The 17,768-nt window shown below is 32.7% G+C and overlaps 1 long non-coding RNA gene across 1 annotated transcript in view; it reads left to right on the top strand.

Annotated features, from left to right (window-relative positions):
• The first annotated feature begins 5,048 nt into the window (after window positions 1-5,048).
• The window catches only part of LOC127729473 (uncharacterized), a 41,285-nt gene continuing 28,565 nt past the window's right edge, over window positions 5,049-17,768 (top strand). The window contains exon 1 of the long non-coding RNA XR_007994644.1: window positions 5,049-5,128. This is a non-coding gene — a long non-coding RNA (uncharacterized LOC127729473). The remainder of the gene's footprint in view (window positions 5,129-17,768) is intronic.

Genomic DNA, 17,768 nt, shown 5'->3' with positions numbered 1-17,768 from the left:
AGGCGCATTTTACACAAACCTAGTATTTGAAAAAGCAAAATTTAGAAAACAAATGAAATTGTGATACCTATATATGTCCTTGCAGGTTAAACTTATCAGGTGCGTTCGTCAAAAAAACTTTGGAAAGACATAAACATAACAAAAACAAGTCAATCATTACATTAAATAACGTTCCAGTCCGACTATGCTTGAGTTAGTTGTATCCTAGATATTCATAATCGATAAGTACATGTTATCTGGGTGTGGATATATAGATATAGAAAAATATCAGCCCGCGAGCCAGAATATGAAGCTAAATGTCGAGTGAGCGTAGCGAACGAGCCATTTATCTTCATATTCTGTCGAGCGGGCTGATATTTTTCAATATCTATACAATCCACATTTAGATATCATTTTTATCATCTTTCAAATCAATGTTTTTGATCAAAATTTTCTTTTTTTAATAATTTAGCGGGAATTGTTATTACCGGAGTGTCTCTGTTGATACTAGGCAACACACGTCATCGACATATTAAACCGCGGAACACCTTGCGGCCAAAATACGCAGGGTAAAATATTCCCATTAACTACATGAAGAAAAATGTGTTTTGTACATGATAATGCATATATTGATGTATGATATTTGAAGATGATACAAAAAAAAAAGAAACAAGGCTTAACGATAGATTGAAAGATCGAAGTATTTCATATCAACAGAAGAGGAAAATTTCTACTCGCTGACTGCTGAACAACTTCTAAGGATACGCGGCACTAAAAAAATCCAAAAATATCGCATCAAAATGTTGTTTGTATCAAGTCTGAGAGTACATACATATTTGGTAGTTGTTATTCGTAAGGAGAAGTTAATTTGAGAAAGACAGGTATTGGTAAATTGTCCTTTTTGTAATAATACCTCGACATCTCGCACCTTGTACCCGCCATTTGTACGTGAGAGGACATGGAATGTAGGTGTTATTTTTGTACAAACTTCCCCACCAAATTGCATTGGGACGGTATTTGGTTCAAGTTATTGGGTACCATTTCCTATAAGTGCTTTGCCTTATGTTATAATTGGGGAAAACATATTTTCCGCGGGTACTTTCTTCCCTGATAAAATTTAAAGGAACAATAACAAAACCAGATCACCTGAATTTTTGAAATGTTTTTCAATATTGCTTCGCTGCATACTGTTGGTCCATGAACATTGATATAAATGTATCATTCTTTTGGTAACTTTGAGTTAAATGATAAGATACATCATGTTTATGATTCTTGGAGAAATGTATATGCTTTCAGTGTATTCAACTAGGTAGCTCAGGGGTCAGAGCATCTCTTTATGAGAAGGTCTTAGGTTCAAATCCTAATTTAGTTACACTGAAACAATAAATACTATGAATGGAATTTAACATGTATTAATCATTTAATATTTTGCCTACTTGAGTCTATCTCATGTGAATAATCAATGTACATATAGCCAAGGATTTGTCCTTGATTTAGCCAATATAATTATGATTTACAGTTTACACCAGTTTTCACATTGTAACTTGCGACTGATATTTTATATCAATATATGTAGAAACTAGACCAAATTATCTGTTGTTCAAAAGCTTTTTTTTGGTTGGTGCTTTTGTGTAAAGCTTGTTACACAGTATGCATTTTGATCATTGTTAAAGGCCATATACATGACGGACATGTAAATTTGCTTTCATCTCTAGTTGATAAATCTTTTTTATTGGTGTTTTTATATTGAATCTTCTTATTTTTTTGTAATTTGCAGACTGGTTTCAGGTTACACGAAATAAATTGAAGCTAGTAATAATAGGTTGATATGCAAGATGATTTTTTTTTGTTAATTTGCTCTCTTTGCAAATACATTAAATCATAATTGCTTAAAGCAAAAATATTTTTACACATTTTCAGTATAAGACTATTTTTATTTTCTTTACACTTATAGTATGATACTGATTCAGTGAGTCTTATTATTTGTAGAGCATCTGGAGAAATTCATACTATTTTAGCAATTGATTTGATACATAAAATACATTTGTTGGTCAGATATTTATTGCGTTTAGTTTTAAAAAGTTGTTAAAGCATACTGAGTAATGAAAATATTGGATTATAGTCCCACAACTAATAAATGAATTGAATGATTATTATATTTTAGAAATCACTATCACTGTCACTGTCAATTACGCATAGACGCTTTCTTTTGTTCTTTTTGTTGTCATCTGAGGGTTGTTGATCTGATGACGATGATGTCCCATTGTTAAAGGTAAAATTGAAATTTCCACCATGGAATGTTGCATTGGTGAAAAGACCACTCATTGCGGGATGTAATTTCGAAAAATTAAAATTTCCTTTGTAAATTGACTGTTTACTGTTGTTACTAACAGTTGATTGAGTCTGTGTTGATGTTATTGTCTCTAATACTGGTGAGGTATTTTCTTTATTATCTGATTTAGTAACTGTAGGATGCTGTAATTCTCTTGTTGAAGATAGCATTAGAGATGTTTTTTTTTGTTGTTCCAAGCTTGTTTTGGAGTACGACAGCAAACTGTTAACATTTTTGTGTCCTGTTCTTTGTACAATTTCTGTGTCTTGCACTCCATTGTCTTTTTGTTTTTGGATTGAACCCTTCCTTGCACTATGGCCAGTGAGTCTTTTATCGTTATTGGGTAGTGCTTCCGTGGCCATATCTTTTATTATTTTAGAAATTGATTTAGTTCCAAGTCTTAGGTTTTTGTACCAAAGAATTTTTGATTCATAGTTATTATCCTGAAACGTTGAAGCCTGAAAATAAAAAGAGAAATCCTCTTTTTTCATGGTTTCTGGTCTTTTTTGTCGAAAAAGTTTATATTGAAACACAGGACATCTGGTGCGGTCAATTTTGTTTTCTACTGCGATTGGTCCTGATTTTCTTAGATTTGTTATATTTTCGCCCTGTCTTGTTTTTGTCTGCCTTTCACGATAATACTGGAGGTATTCGTCTCCATTTGTGTCAACTTTTAGTGATATATCACCCCAACATAAATTATAATGTTCAGTTACTCCTCTTAAACCAAAATGGTAATTGTTATTAATATATACTGCGTTTATAAGAGAGCGAGGGCTATTTGACCCCATAACTTTTTTCATGTAAAATTTGTTGAGATCGTCATCTGTCAAAGGGTCTGCAGCATTGGGTTTATTACCAAGACCAAGTGATTTTAAGTTTTTAAATTTTGCGCTCAGAGTCTGACGACTTTTGTGGAACTCATCATCAGTTATAATATTACATTCATACTCATTATCCTTTAAATGTCGGCTAATGCTCTGCTGTATTGACTTAAGAGATGATGGTTCATATTCAAAAGTACCATTTGTTTGTTTTTCCTTCGTGGCGCTAAGAAAGAAAAAACTAAGATGTCTGTCCAACTGTTGTGGTGGTATTTGTTCAATGTTTCTTTTGTCATCATGTTTTGATTTTAAGAACAATTGGAAAATTTTCAAATCAGACTTTGTTTTCTTGGAAGTATTTTTATTAAGTTGCTCTTGAAGGAAGGAGTCTATATCAGCATCTGTTACATCTCTGAAACGGTCACTCTCTGATGCTTTTGCTAAGGATGTTGTGCCAAAAGATGCAGTTTGATCACTGTCAGTTTTAGTGTTCTTGTCTTCTTTCGCATTTTCCTTTTGTTTTTCATTTGTGGCACTTTGTTTTTGAATTTTGTGAACATTTACAGGGAGATATTTATATCTAGTGCTTGAATTTGGTTTTGAAAAGTCCCAGTAACTGCATGAAGGGCTGTCCATTTCACTTAATAATGTATTTGTGTCTGAATTGTCTCCCGATTCCCATGATTCACTCTCACTCTCTGTATCAGTGGCCATTTTGTGTGTTTGTTTTGTTTTGTTTTGTTTCAGCAGACGAAATAAGTGTTTTAGACTTGTCTGGAAAAGGGCGTTTGAGCTTTGATAGAAATTTTCATAATTTAATGTAAAATGTGTTAGCTTTGCTGTTATTAAACACAAGTGCATTTAAACAATTTAGATTTAATTTGTTATTGGTTTTACTGTGAATAATTGGTTTATACTGTAAATATAGTTTTAATCGTTACATTTTCCACCCCCGCTTTGTTGACATTTGTTTCGGTAGTCTGATCTCAATGTAGGTCATACCAGGAGTTCATGTAAGGTCACAGAGTCAATTTAAAAAAAAGTAGTCCCGGCAGACGTTATTTAGAATCCGGTGGGACACGTTTTACTATTGCTTATTCAAGCATTAAAGGTAAATTTGGCAACATAAAAATTGCACAATGCAAAAATTGGTATGCAAGGGTAAATTATTTGGTCAAATCATCTTTGTAAGTGACATGATATCATTACAATGATGGAATAAATGTTGGGAGAATTTGTTGATATTTCCACCTCAAGTTGATAATGTCTCCTCAGAGCACGCGCTATCGTGATACGAGTTTTACGGATACGTTGAGGAAACAGATATAGCCGTAGGGAAGGATGATAATGACATTTTATCGGATTATAACCATTACGGATGCCACCTGTAAACTGCCACTCTCGAATCAACTAATTTCAACCCCGGTTATGTTGGAGCTCATATTACGCAAGTGTTTTGTGCAGTGTTTGTTTGAGAATTGTTGTTTGTTTTTCTTCTTTTGTCCATATTTTTTTCTTTTTTTCATGAACGGTTATTAGTCACCCCGTAGTATCTTTTGCATTTCGTATTAACTAAAAATTTTCATGGAATAAGGGAGATAATCAAATTCAAACTTGGTTACATCACAATTACAAACACATTATACTTCAATTAATTCCTAAATACATATGTTTATAAAGTTTTATCTCCGGACATCTCTACAATCAGAATTATTGATCTGTGTTAACCTGCAGAGCAATATGCAATGAACGATATATTACAATATAATAATATAGATATTCAATTCTTATCTGATCTTATCTGACTCTGCATTTTATTATGTATACATCCTTTTCAAATAACAATTATGAATGATATAATCATATCTGTTTTGAATACGGTACTAAATATAATATATCTTATATCTGTTAAACTTTTGAGTTAAGGTGGCCATTAAGTTTTAGCTGCAAAGGATCATTATTTAGAATATAAACACACACTATTATTCAAAAGGTAAATGCTAGTAATATTATAGGGTTATTGCATGAATATTCCCCAATATTCATGCAATAACCCCTTTATTGTATAGCAATATCATATTTGAAAGTAAACATTGGTTTAAACTAAGATTTTGTCGTTGATGACGTCATAAATTTTGAAGATTTATTGCACTAGTGCAATATTAGAATTTATTGCACGCTAACTTTTGGTTACTTTCTGTGGGAAATATTATATTGCTATGCAATAAATTTCGCTTCTGATACTTTTGTCAACTTTATTCAAATCATATATTATTCAGAGGAAAAAGTTCTTTTAGTCATTCTAACATTCATAAACTAATCTCGTTAATTGTAGTTTTTAATACAATAGTCGGGTGACAGTCAAAGAATTTGATCGATTTTGGGTTAACGGAATAACACACGGCTGTATTTTATATCATTTAAAAGAAGGGAACAAGCCTCATCGAAATATTGATAGTGTCGTTGTCTACAGTGGTCACGATTTTCTTAAATTTGGGTCAATGTTCAAAGCTAAAATTTCCAGGAAAACCAACAGTCACGTAAAGACAGCTAGCCGCCCCTACATATATGTGTTTATAGCAAAATAAATGCAAATAACTCAAAGGATTATAACTATAATTTCTATATTTAGGAATAATTTGATATTTCTGTTGCCAAATATGATTCGAGATTGACATTTGCACGTATAGGGTGCTCATTTAGAATTTCATTCAGCTGTTAAATAACAGTGACCTTGGCCTATCAAAATTTCCAAATTCGGAATTTTTACATAAGATTCGATACAAGTAATCTCTAGAGATGTTTTTAGATATTTACATTTATAAGTTGCCCTCCCAAAATGTTTTATTTTTCCGTCATTTTATAGAAGGTGTTCGTAATAATTTTCAGGGTAAATATCCAATTTTCTTATGGTGAGTGTGGAAGCACATCAAATTGTACTTAGTTCCAAAACTGGTGTAATATTAACGCATAATTGACTGAATTAGCAGGTCTAAGTAAATCTTTGCTTTATAGAAATAAAAACAAACTGCAAACGGTGACAGAGGGGGAGGGTGTCTGTTAAAATTATGAAAACAAAATGACAATTAAAAACAGGTTAATCACTCCATCTTACACACTTATATGACTTATATATGAGCATAAATTGGCCTACAATTGACATAAAGTTAAAGATTATCTACAAAAAGAGGGTTATGTACAGCATTGATATATTTTACAAACACTTGTAAAAAAAATTAATCTAATTAAAATATAGATCTCTGATTTCGTTATCCTCATATTAGCTTATATATACGAGCACGTGAGTTGATATAGATCAGAATTTTAATCAGATTGAAACAACATAGAAAAAATGCCGAAGCTAGTAGTAGCTATAACGTTTCATTGTCTACTGTTAAATTGAAAGCCAACCGACCAGGTTTAGGTTACAGATCTAATTTCAGTTGTTCAGTTGTTGCGAGGCATACAGAATACAATCTGATAATGGCGACAGCAACACCGTAAACTATTTGTATAGCTTTATATTTCAGAGGGTAGAGGGATTGGATGATTCATATTTTGTATATAGATCCATTGTGTTACGAAGTTCCCGTCTGTTACATAATCATTGTCCTTGACCACATTTTCATGGTTTAGTGACTGTTACAAAACAGTATAGTTTTTTTTCGTCATACGAATGTCTTATTTATCATGAGTTCTAGGATAACTATATTTGGTTACTAATATATGATATCCTTGCAACGTCTACATGTCCGTCAGGCATGTTTCACATGACCTCGACCTCATTTCATGGATCAGTGAACAAGGTTAAGTTTCAGTGGTCATGTCCGTATTTCAGATACTATAAGTAGTGGGTCAAATATATTTGGTGTATGGAATTGAAGCAAGGTGTACATGTCTTTGTGGCAGAGTTCATCTGACCTTACCTCATTTACATGGAACATTGATAATGTTAATTTATGTAATACTAGTTGTATAATATAAGAATAAGGAGATGTTGAAGTAAGCAATTATAGGTAACCGTACGGCCTCCAACAATGAGAAAAACCCATACCGTACGGACGGCTTTAAATGGCCCCGATATGAAAAATTTGAAACAATTCATTTGAGAAAACTAACGGCCTAATTTATAACAAATAATTTACCAAAAAAATATGACAGACATGAACCAACGACAACCACTCAAATACCGGCTCGGTCCGGACTTGGGGACAGGCATATAAAAAATGCATAATCATTCTCTCTAAGACTTTCGACATAATTCAGTCAGTTAGTAAAACATGCTGTACCAGTAAAATACTAGTTTTTACAGTAATGATGTTTATGATCATACTTTTGTCAGACAATTGATGACGTCCTTTCATTACCTTTCATGTAATACTTGTTGTATAATATAAAAATAAGGAGATGTGGTATGATTGCTAATGTAACAACTGTCTATCAAAGTTCAAATGAAGTGGAAGTAAGCATTTATAGACAACCGTACGGCCTTCAACAATGAGAAAAACTCATACCGTATAGTCCGCTATAAAAGGCCCTGATATGAAAACTTTGGAACAATTCATATGAAAAAACTAACGGCCTAACCTATAAAAAAACAATTTACAAAAACAAATATGACAGACGTGAACCAACGACAGCCACTCAAATACCTGCTCGATCTGGACTTGGGACAGGCATATAAAGAATGTATAATCCTTTTCTGTTAGACTTTCGACATAATTCAGTCAGTTAGTAAAACATGCTGTACCAGTAGAATCCTTCTTTTTACGGAAATGATGTTTATGATCATACTGTTCTCAGACTATTGCTGACGCCCTTTCATTTGCTTTCCGTAAGGGGACGACAATTTGATTTCGAAAGGGGGGAGGGGAGGAGGATTTTGAAAATGAATAACTTGGCCTGGTATGAACTGAAAATAAATGACTTTGCACAAGATAGGATGAAAATGAATACACTGCAACATGAAATGCAGGATAGATGAGTATAAAACTGTGTACAAAAGTGAAAATAAATGTTCGGTACTTTGTGTCTTTTGTCTTCATTTCATGTTTTTGTGCGTCATGCCGATTTGAGGAGTCAAGCCATTTCAAACTTTTTTTTAGCAGATTGTTTTTATGTTGTGTTGTTATACCATTGTCCAGGTAAAGGGAGGGTCGAAATATCACAAACATGTTTAACCCCGCCAAATTCTGTATGTATCTGTTCAAATCAGGAGCTTGCAATTCAATGGTTGTCGTTGGTCGCTGTCTGTTGTATCTGTTTTTTGTTGTTGTCATAAATGGGACCGTTAGCTTTTTCGTTTGGATTGTTTCACAATTTGTCTTGTCGGGGCCTTTTATAGCCGTTCTTAATCTATAATTTTAAAGTATCGATCTTTTTTTAATTGTATTATTTTCACAGAAACAAAAACCCAAATATTCCAATTTGAAACATGGTAGATAAATTGAACATGCATGCTTGGCACAAATAGGTCATTGGCTTCAGGGGTTTGATCGTACAAACCTTTGGCCAATTCAGCTTTGAATTTACTGCAGTTGTGGCTGCTGGTATATAATTTATAGCACGAACGGTGGTAGATTTCTATTGTCGTTCCAGGTAGGTTGATTTTGGTCGAAAATATCCCGCACGACCATAACATAGATTTGATGTGATATATTCCGGATGTGAAACGAAACCGACCGATTTGATTTTTATACTACAATTATAACAAAAATACCTATTCAATAAAAAGTTTAAAGTTTTGAAAAAACAGACACTAAACATATTCCTCCGAAGAAAATAACAATCTACAACGTTAGCTGGATATACAAAACAAATAAATCAACCACACAACAAGCAAACATGAGAAATGTACTGAGTGACCACTGTACTTGTTAATGGCCTAATAGTGTAAGCAACAAAATAATTAATGACTCGAGATAATACGTGTTTAATCAATCCCAAAATATTGACTTAATTTGTGTTTTTAATAGCTAATTTCTTCAAAACGACTTTTGTTTCACTCATAAATTTTGGCACACACATGCACAGTGTCTTATTGGATTAACCAGAGTAAAAAATACCGTGATGATACACGTAACAGTTTTGCTTTCGATGAAAATGTGGTAAATATCGGGTAGAATTTTAGTGTTACTAAAATGCTGAAATACTTATACCAAAATCACTTAAATACTTTCCACCTTCGTTATATGATATATTTAATATATAAACTATATATCATAAGTACTATGTTAACCACCAAGACAGATCGCAATAATTTTATTTTTATGTTAAAGATTCCCCGTACAATACGGTATCTGGGGGTACCCTGTAAAACACGACATTTAGAAAATCGTGACCGCGGGAACTTACGACGACAATCATGATTGTAAAATATAATGATTTTCTTATAATTTGCAAAATAAAATAGCCGTGTGTTATTCCGTTAACTTAAACTTGATAACTAGAGGACTCTTTGAACACTGGGCACCCTACTATAAAGACTGTTCATAAAAGCACATAATACTTGTACAATTACTTCATGCTTTTATGAATTTCCTTATAAATAGTTGCGAACCCTTTCCGTGGATTTACGTCCACCAAGGATGATCAATTGCAAAAATTTTATAAACAAGTATGTTTAATACCAGAACACATGGAGAGCTATATGGTCAACAAAACTGGAAAAAAAAATCAAATCCAACTCACGTCAACTGTGCCTGAGTGAGCATAACATTTGAGGTCAAAATGTTTTAGAAACAAAAATTGATTCGGGCATTTCAATGGGTACTCATTTTGCGACATAAACTCATCACAGATACCAGGCTTTTAAATATTGTAAATTATGCAAAGAGATATTCAAATTCATCGAAAGTCGAAAACAAACTGACTTTGCATTGGCAAAATACTGACAACAATCAAAAGACAAATAACAGCATGATCAACACTACATGAAAACTAACGACTGAGCAACACGAACCCCACAAAAAACCGGGGATGATCTCAGGTGCTCCGGAAGAGTAAGCGGATTCTGCTTCACATGTGGCATATGTATGTTGCGTAAGTAAGTACAAACCCGTAGATAAGTCTAATTCGGTAGATCACTTTTGAAAATAAGAAGACAGGATTGTTGTAACGACAATTTGAACATATTCGTCGTCATCTGTGAAACAGATATTCCATAACGACCAAGCAAATCATGATGGTGTCCATAAAATTTTCAAAGGGATGATTTCAACTTGACCACTTGGAACTCTTGGTTTAATAGCTTCCTTGTAAGCAGCAACTCTCTATAATACCCTCTCAAAAGGCAAATCCCACACATATCGTATTCATTTTGTTCGAAGTGGTTATAAATATAAATAAGAAGATGTGGTATGAGTGCCAATGAGGCAACTCTCCATCCAAGTCACAATGTATAAAAAGTAAACAATTATAGGTCAAAGTACGGCCTTCAACACGGAGCCTTGGCTAACACCGAACAGCAAGCTATAAAGGGCCCCAAAATGACTAGTGTAAAACAATTCAAACAGGGAAACCAACGGTCTAATCTATATAAAAAACGAGAAACGAGAAACACCTATGAACCACACCAACAAACGACAGCCATTGAACAACAGGATCCTGACTTAGGACAAGTGCATAAAAATGCAGCGGGTTTAAACGATTTAACAGGCGCCAACCTTCACCCTAACCTGAGACAGTAGTGTAACATTACAACATAAAAAGACACACTATATAATATCAAATGAAATGGCTTAACTCAATCAAAAAGATATTTAAACAAAAACAAGTAAACATACACTGAACGAATAAGTTTGATCTATGACACAATATAAATACAATATTAAAACGTAGGTGCCTATATAACATAGACGTTACAGGTAGTAATAAAAAGATGTAGGAAGAGTGTCAATAATACAACTCTTACCTGGGACAAAATGGCGTTAAATGGAACAACGTACACAGGTAAATTTAAATATAATAATTTTGTTGTGAGGAGTAATAAATTTGTTGTTCAGAGTACGAGTACAGAAGTGAAAAATTATCGTCATACTAAATACTTAAGGTGGTACATATTGAAAATAGTAAGAGGAGATCTAACACAAAATGATAAACATTGAGTTACAGAAATGTATTACAAATTGTGTCAACAGGTCAAATTAACAAGAAAGTACGATTTGAGAGTACTCGCAGTTACTGAAAGCTAGTTAAAAGCCAAAAACAAATAACAATAAAAAAAATCATGCATCAGAGACTAAAATCGATTTAAACAAATCCCAGGGATTTATAGTTTTAACGCCATGGACAGTTAAAGAAGATATGACTTGTGCAATATTAATGCCAAAATAAAAGTATCGATAGGCTTTAGGATCGTTAGGATTTAACCTTATACTAAATATGTATCATGTTATATATAGATAAAGCAATCTCTAAATAAAAAATTAACGTGGATGTGTATTAATGCATCCCAAAAACCATTCGAAAAGAATACAAATTTAGTTATGTTTAAAGTTTATTGATGACAAAATCGATGTTAGTGCCAATGTAAACAATATTCAAAGAACTTATTACAACATCAATAAGATAACATTTACCAATAAGTTTGTTTAAAGGGTCAACGAGTTTAAACAGATCCAATAGTGATTTCTGCGTGTTTAGTACAATATTACTGTAAAATTTAGGACCTGAAATACCGTTTTTTAATAAGTTTTCTACAGATACAGCCAAATTTACTAATCAAATCTTTGTATTTATGGAAGAATTCAGAAAATGTTTAAAGTAATTAATGGTAACGAAATCCCTGACTTAATAATTTACCAGTGATGCATTGATTACGTTCGTAAAAATCTATGACATCACTACACACACGGGCATAACGAACGAGTTGGGATATATAAACAGAATGTTTTTATTTTTGTCTTATTATCTGTATCTATATACTGTGGATTCATTTATTTTCGTGGGTACCAATCTTCTTGGATTGACAAAAATTTGTATTTTCGTGGAAATTTGATTTCGTGGTTTTGGCAAAGTCTGCATACAAGCGTATAAAAAATCTGTAATTCGTTGAATATTTGAATTCGTGGTTCACCTGTTCCAACGAATTCCACGAAATTGGTATCCAACGAATATTAACGAATCAACAGTAACTGTGATTATGATTGTGTAATGCATTTATCACGTTCAAGGTGAAATATGACGAAACAGATAAAGCAAGACTTGATTCCTACTTTTACTTACAACTGAAATCGGCATATTTTGAATAGATGTGTCATAAATGGTAACTGTTTAGAGCAAGCAGTATGATAAATGTTTACATAGTTTATAAAATTATATTTTATTATATACTTACTAGTTAACTGTATGGTTAATACAATCAATGGCATCATGCTGTATCAGTCACCCGTGATAATATCGATATCAGTAATGGTTACAAAGGCTTTATCAAACCCCTCACCTGTATGACGTCATGTTATCGATATCAGGCACGGTTGCAAAGGCTTTATTAAACCCCTTATCTGTATAACGTTATGTCACGCGAAAAACATATATAATAAAGTGTATATAATATAGCTTTTTCAATATCACACATCGTATCAACCCTCAACCAATATAATCCCTCGAGCAGAGCTCCTGGAATTGTATGGTGTCTCTGGTTGATATGGGTTTAATATGATATTCTCTATTTATTATCTTCTCTGTTGATAAATCTATAAATAAAGGTTCAATGAAAATAAAGTTTTATATGGTTCCCTGCACCCGATGCGCATTTTTTCATTAAACTTTAGCGGAACTCTAAAAACCTTAACAACTGAAAGCCAATGATGTATAAGACATGAAATGAGCTATATGACCAAAAAGGTCATAAAGATAATAGCCAAGTTAATCTTCTGTCAATTTTGCCTGAGGGAATTTGAACCATAGTTTTTAATAACTTTTAATTCATCAACACAGATCCTAGAAAAACACACGTTATAAATCATAGCAGAACTGAGGCACTGACTAGCGAGCTGATGATATCTTCTTCAGTCCACTAGAAAAGGTTTCAACCCAAACTCAAAAACTTCCTACATACAAAATTTACCTCGCTTGGATTTGGCTATTATTTTACACTGCTCTTTGATCATTCTGACGCGTTTCAGTTCAAAAGCATTATACCTGATCTTTGAAGATGTATTTTGAAATAAAAAATACTTTTGTAATTGTTTTGTGTATATTTTTGCAGATTCTTCACGTGATGAAGGCTAAAAACAAGATGTTACTGTTTCATTTTATTTTGGTGCTTGTGGCATTTCTTATGCTTGTAATTTCATTTGCAACTCCCTATTTTATCGAAATAAACTATTCTATAATTGAAACTCATTATACCGGTTTATGGAAGTACTGCAAATGTTTATCATTTTTGCATAAACACAGAAATCGAAGTAAACTTATATGGAACGCCGTAACTGTCTTATAGTGTAAATACTGAATGTGTTTTGTCGCTTCGTCTTCACGTTCTGTCATTTCTTCTTTATGTTTTGTGTAAGTGCCTTTATTTGCTGATACTGCATCTCTGTGTTATGTCAAATTAATTCTTTTTCTGGTCAAACAATTATATGATATGTCATTGCTATTCTTTGTTGTGTGAAATATGCGTTACATTATGTTGTAACTACTGTATATTCTGTGAATACCTCTAAACGTTTTGATCAACCACCTTTACGTCCTTTCACATCCCCTCTATATTGTGTCTATTCTTCCATTAAGTAAATCAGTTAATAATTGCGTCCTGTCTCAAATGTGATTGTTATGTTGAATGTTCTAAACGTTTTGGTGTGATACATCTTTGTTCTATGAAAACCTCATGGTATTATATTCTAATGGCTTTATATTGTGTTTATACATATGCATCTTCTGTGAAAAACATAATTTATCATGGTATAGCTTATATGCGTTTTGTCGAACAATTGATACTCTCTGTTAACATTCATTACGTTAGGAATGCCGACTGTTTATCATTACTCATCTCATATCTTTTGCTTGATTTTGATTTTAAAGTTATATCTTTTCCTGACCTGTATTTTGTGTGTAATTTGTCTGTTTTTTTAAGCTTTTTTTACTTTTTTTAACATGCATCGCAGGAGACCCGATGCACTCGGTCTCATGCGATTTTTTTCGATCCTGTTTTATGTCTTCATTCCTATATATATGAAATTGATTATACGAGATATGATCAAAGTATCAGTTGCTTTTTATTTGATAGCTTAGTATCATTGATGAGTTTTCCACACATTTGATATATACTTTTCAATAATATCTCAGTATGGTATAGAACGTTTTAAACATCGATCGGGTCATGAAGATCTCTTTTGAATTTTTGCACATACCAATTTATTATCTATTGGAATCAAAATATCGATTAACGTACTGGAGTATAAACTTCACCAGTGATTTTCAATGTGTCAATCGTTAGGTTTCAGATGCAATTGTGGTGAATTGATACTTGCTTGTTTCTGTTTGTTGAGTGTATGTGAATCAACTACATATATTTTTGTATTGTCTTTGATCTTAAGATACAAGAAAAGACGTCTGAACTGTAATTTATCGATTGTGTTTTATCGCTGATTGTGTTTGACTGAATGTGGATTCGGATGGCGGGTGATGCAGGAACAATGGAAGACCAAATCAAATACAAAGGTGAAAAACATTGAAAACCAAAATGTCCGAAAATTCTCTAAAATTTGGTTTATTTCATCTCTGTTTGGAGTTAAGACAACCTTTAAGTTTCGATTAATTCAATATTTTATCAACAGAAATTTATATATCAACATATATTAATATTTCATGTCAACACATTTTGAAGAAGACAGCAACTCAACAAGAGAAATTGCCCAATGTCAACGAACCGTCTCCAACAGTAACGTGTCTGCATGCTACAGTTTAGATAAATTCAGACATATTATGAATAAAAATTAGAAACGACTAACTGAGATCTAGTGCCAACACCAAATTAGAAAAAAAATCTTCTGATCAAACGCAGTTATGATTAAACATGTACTTATTAACCCTATCTTTGAAAAGTTTTTAAAGCCAGTGAGAATGATATTATGGTCCTGCGCAGTTATAATTTTTTTTTCTTAATAAAACAGATATAATACATGAAGTCTTTCACAAGTTGCAATTGCATTTGTTAAATACAATGTGGTCCTACATTGTTAGTTTTGTGTACTTTCGAATTCAGAATGCGTATCATTGGCGCTCGATTTAAACAGTTGGAAGGCTGTCATACAGGTTGGAGGTTCAGCTAGCTACAAAACCCGGTTTAACCCTCAATGTTCTTCTGAAAATGCCTGTACAAAGTCAGGAATACGGTTGTTGTTTTATTTCTCTTGTTCCCTTGGTTGATAGCGTTTGATTTTGTCAGTTTTAATGGACCCCTTTTTGAATTTTCGTTGGAGCTCGGTATTTTTATTATACATTTTTTTAATGGCACAGACAAAGAGATATACCAATAATTTGTTGACTACTTACATAAGTCTATGGAACGCCGTAACTGTCTGATAGTGTAAATATTTAATGTGTTTTAAAGGTTTTTCTTTACGTCCTGTCATTTCTTCTTTATGTTATGTATATGTTCCTTTATTTCCTGACACTGCATCTCTGTGTTATGTCAAATTAATTATTTGTTTGGTCAAACAATTGTATGATATTTCATTGCTATTCTTTGTTATGTGCAATATGAATTACACTATGTTGTATCTATTGTATGTTCTGTGAATACTTCTAAACTTTATGATCAACTACCTTTACTTTCTGTCACATTCCCTATATGTTGTGTCTATTCTTCCTTTAAGAAAGTCAGTTAAAAATTGCGTCCTGTCTCAAATGTGATTGGTATGTTGAATGTTCTAAATGTTTTGTTTTGATACATCTATGTTCTATGAAAACCTCATGATATGATATTCTAATGGCTTTACGTTGTGTCTATACATGTATCTTCTGGGAAAAATATAAAATATCATGGAATAGCTTATAAGCGTTTTGCCGAACAATTGATACTCTCTGGTAACATTCAGGATGTCACGTGAATCTACTGGTACCTTATGTGCAAACACGTATTATATTATGTCTAAACACCGATTACGTTATGTGCAAATGCCTATTACATTTTGCGCAAACACCTATTCCGTTATGTGCTAATACCTATAACTTTATGTTCAAACACTTATTACGTTATGTGCAAACACCTTTTACGTTATGTGGAAACACCTATTACGTTAAGTACAAATACCTATATCGTTTTGTGCAAACACCTTTTACATTATGTGCAAACACCTATTACGTCAATGACAAACGTCTTTTACGTTATGTGCAAGCACCTATTACGTTAATGACAAACGCGTATTACGTTATGTGCAAACACCTATTACGTTATGGTAATAGCCTTTTTACACAGATTAAAACAAAACGCATCAATGATATATATATTTACAGAATATCGAAAATTAAGGCAATCAAAAGACTGTAATATGTTAGAAACAAAATGCAACCACATTTCTTTACGGAGAATTTGAACGAAAAACAGAAAATAAATTCATGCTCTCTGTCACGTTCCCCAAACAGGTCATTATATAGGTCGCCATAGTTTGCATACAATCCTCTTATGTAACTTATTACATATGATTTTGAAGACGGCAAATTATATATATATAAATGATATAATAACTGCGCCTTAAATTCATAAAACATGTACATATACGTGTATATGCATGTTATGTGTAGCCTATATACCTTCATTCCTCAATGTGGTTTTAGTATTATTGTTAAACATTTTCACGGAGGTGGGGGAGGGGTGTCTCATTATGAGTTTTTGGGTACAGATGTGCAGCCGGGATTTCAAAAACACCCCCAGTCATATATTGTCTTGTGAAATCACGACAATAAAGATATTTCATAGCAAAATCAGTACCTATTCATATATTTCTCAGATATCACATATACATTTTTTTAGATCTTAACTTGATTTTAAACAATAAATCAAGATTTATACAAAAATATAATCGAAAGATGAAAATTACTGACCCATTGACATATTACCTTAGTGAAAACACAACCCATTGATATATTTGACGTATAAAAAGTAACCCATTCCAGCGGCACATATGTATATACCTTCATATAGGAAGAGCCTGCTCCACCGGCCCGCTTAACTCCCACCCAACCCCCGTGGACATTTTGGCGAGTAATTTTATGAACTATGACGGACAGATCGACTGTGTTACTTTATAATATAAAAGCAAAATAAAAAACTAAAAACAACCAAATACAAAAGGAAAAGAAAAAAAAACATAGCAAAGCAAAAATACCCAACCAAATACAAGTGATAGTTCCTATTGAAATGTAAATTATTAACTGATAGATATGTCTTGAGTTCATGATATTGATTAGAAATGTCATCATGTTGTTCACCTTGTGTTGTCCGTGATATAATTATAAAATTAATGCATATCTTGATAAAATATGAGAATGAAGGTCCCCATTTTGAAAGAGTTCTCGGTAAACCCTTCTTTTAATTTTGGATGTCTATACTTCATGTAAATGTTTTGCGGTAGTTTCCAAGAAGTGCAGCCGAAAGGAACAATACAATATAAAAAAAGAAGATGTGG

Source organism: Mytilus californianus, unplaced genomic scaffold (genome assembly GCF_021869535.1).
Source record: "Mytilus californianus isolate M0D057914Y unplaced genomic scaffold, xbMytCali1.0.p SCAF_2, whole genome shotgun sequence".
Lineage (NCBI taxonomy): Eukaryota > Metazoa > Mollusca > Bivalvia > Mytilida > Mytilidae > Mytilus > Mytilus californianus.
The sequence above is the reverse complement of the archived record's forward strand: the minus strand, read 5'-3'. Positions and strand labels throughout refer to the sequence as shown.